At 36.1% G+C, this 3,220-nt stretch overlaps 1 long non-coding RNA gene across 1 annotated transcript; it reads right to left on the bottom strand.

The window, feature by feature from the left end:
* Positions 1-556: 556 nt before the first annotated feature.
* Positions 557-2,413, bottom strand: LOC117244795. The gene is made up of 3 exons (XR_004498554.1): positions 2,263-2,413; positions 1,584-1,701; positions 557-1,078 (listed from the first exon to the last, which is right to left on the bottom strand). It is a non-coding gene; the product is annotated as an uncharacterized LOC117244795 (long non-coding RNA).
* Between the last annotated feature and the right edge of the window lie 807 nt (positions 2,414-3,220).

Raw genomic sequence — 3,220 nt, forward strand, 5'->3', positions numbered from 1 at the left:
TAATTTTATCAAAATATAGAGTTAAACGGTAGTTGACTGAATCTAGGTCTTATTTTCCAGTGCTTTAGCTCAGACAAATGTTTTTAATCCTCCTGTCCTAAAGCTGTGGCATTTTTCTATTCTAACCTTTATCAGGCATATATGATGGATAGACGCTGCATTGACGGTACTACCATACATAAATTTAAACTGCCACAGCAGAAAGAAAAAACAATGTGTTGTTAAGAGTAGTCAGAAAAAAATACCAAGTACTGTATCTGTTCTTTTCCCTTCTTTGAAATAGAAGAGTCTGTAGCTGAATGCACTTAAAATACCCATCTTTCTTTAAAAGATGACATGGAAAATATTTTGAAAATCAATTGCCACAATTCTTTTTCACTTTTGGAAAAATGAAAGGGAAATTTACAGTATCTATATCAGTAGATAGAGACACAAACTTATTATTTCCTCCAATAAATGCAAAATATGATTGAAAAATAAGTGTTATTTTGCTAAATAATATCTGGCAATAGACAACATCTATTGTTCAAATTGAAAGGAGAAATATTTAGCAGTGTTTACTTTAATTCTTTTTTATTTATCCAGTAATTAGTATCGTACGTCAGACAAAAAAAGCCAAAAAAACCCAACAGAATAAATCCAGAATCAATTTTTCCTGTAACAAAATTAATTTCTAATTAATGAGACTTTCCTGCACTCTAGACTGCCAGAACCATTTTGGCTTTTTGCACCTGCATAGTGTCTTTCCTGCATTTCTGAGCTTTGATACAGAGTGGCAATAGAATCGCAGGCAGTTTAAAATTCACTCTGGAAAACAGCAAAGAGAAGAATGAGTTCCGACTTTAGCTGTGGAACAAGAAGTGCTTTGCAATCATGTCCTCATATCATATCATAATCATACAGCAAAGGACATTGGGCGAGTCACCCTCTGTCCTTTCTTCCCTCATGACCCCTGGGCTACTCCAAGTGCTGGTGTTTTTCCCAAACCTATGGTTAGCCTCTCCAAGACAGGATTCCTTACACACACTGAGCAGTAGAGTAGAAGTGTGGTGAACATTACACCCTGGAATTCCCACCACTGCAGAGAAAAAAAGGGATAAGAGGCTGAAACAAGAGAAAACAAACGCTGCCTTCAATTCCAATTTATACATAGAAGCCGAGGGGTACAAAAGGAAAACCAGATCAGCTAATGAATGAAAAACAGACACCACGTACATGTGCCACATCATCCCTCCTCCCAGTGACACCGCCTCTCGCTCCTCCTGTCCCATGAACACAGTGGGCCATACTCAGCTTTGTCTCATTATCTCTCCACCTATTTCAGGAGATCAATAAAGCCACTAAAAGACTCTTTGTTCCCTACATCCCTGCAGCTAAATACTGGTTTACAGTCACTAGAGAAGTTCTGTCAGCCTCTGTGCAAGTTCTCTAGTTCTACATGACAAAAGCTCTTGTTATAGATAGTGAAAGATTTAGTTATGCCTCATCAAACACTGCAAAGAAGTTGGTAGTCTCTGTGAAACACAGCATAGTGTTAAGCATAGATTAAAAATAAACAAGTGACAAAATTGAGCAATGCCTACCTGCTTTCTAGGACTTTTAATTCTATTTACATTTCATAGCTGTGGCTGTAGAGCATGTATTCACTTACTACCTTTTGGGATATACTGCACAGATCATCTTTTGTCCATAGAAACAGACCTGTGGAAATAGTCACAGGTTATTGTAATTATATATCACTTACAGAAGTTTTCTTGCAGCATATGGAAATTATTGAAGTTATGCCTCATAAGTAAATGAAAATGCTGCCCCTGAGCAGACTGTGGCATTAAAATTGCACTGTTATTTTTCCAATAAAATAAAAAACTGAACGCATGATTTTCTGATTCCCTTATTGAGAAAGGAGAATAAATTTCATTCTTACTGCCAATTTACCTGCTACATTTCATAGACTAATATTTCAAATTCACAACATTTCAGATGTGTATACATATGCTTATTGAGGCATAGACTGAAATTAATATCCAGGTTTTAAAAAAAAGTAATTAAGCATTACAAAAGCTTAATATTCATCTAGTCTACATTTGAAAGATAACAGTCCATGTCAAATTAACAAAAAAATTAGATTCTGTTCTGTCCCCATCATCATTTAGAAAAAATAGGGAGAGTTCAAAATACTTTTTGGATATTCTTGGCTGATGTCTATTGTCGACTTCCACTGGCATTTGAAGTTTTTTGAAAATTCAAAGCCATTAACTATACCTGCAAGCCTGTTGGCAGACTCAGACTGGAGATTTGATAAAAGTTCTGCAGCACAGCAAATCCCTGAGAACTCCTCCTGCTTTGTCCTTTCAGGAAGCACTCTATGTACACGTTGCAGTACCTGCACATCGGTTCAAGCAGAGTTCCAAGGGAAACAAGCCTTTTGTTATGCACCTGCAGGTGACCACAGGGTGCTCTGATTAGATGATAAACTTCATCCTCAGGTGTCTGATCAAGCTGCAGCCTTTTAAGCACTGCTAACAGGTCCACTGGCCAAAAGCTGCCCCACCCTTGGAAGAGCAGAGATGCCTGAAGAGAAATATTCCACGTCAAATCTCTTAAACCCCTCACTTAAGAATCAGAGGGCTTTATTCAGATGGCAACCTTTATTTCAAATGCTTAAATCAAATGCTGTGTATTAGAAGTCACAGTTAATTATGACTTCATAAAAGAATTTTCAGATATGTATAGAAACAGTACAGAACTGATTCTCTAAGGTAGGGTGGTTACCCTGCAAAGAAATCAGATCCATGAAAAACAAATATGTAAAAAACCACTGGTTTGGTATCTCTGGAAAAGCCCCTCTGCTGCTGCACATACCTGTGCATACTCACACTATTCTTCTCATTGTTCAAATCTAAAATTGTGTGAAGCAATATCATTAATATCCATTAATATTACAATAGACATACGATTTTTTTGTAGATAAAAATAACATACAGAAATACTTTAAAATAACCCTAAGCAGTAATATTTTAACAAGTGGCTTACAAGCTTACAATCCTTCAAGAATATCTCTCAAACAATTCAACAGAGTAAACACAAAGGTCTAGGAAAGTGCCAAAGTGTTTTATAACAATAACATAGCTGTTTGAAGAAACAAAACAGCCTGATAGTTCATTAATTTAAATAGTTCATTAGCTTTTTCATAGGGAAAAAAATCTATTAGCATTAGGGA

The sequence above is a fragment of the Parus major genome, chromosome 8 (assembly GCF_001522545.3).
Source record: "Parus major isolate Abel chromosome 8, Parus_major1.1, whole genome shotgun sequence".
Classification (NCBI taxonomy): Eukaryota; Metazoa; Chordata; class Aves; order Passeriformes; family Paridae; genus Parus; species Parus major.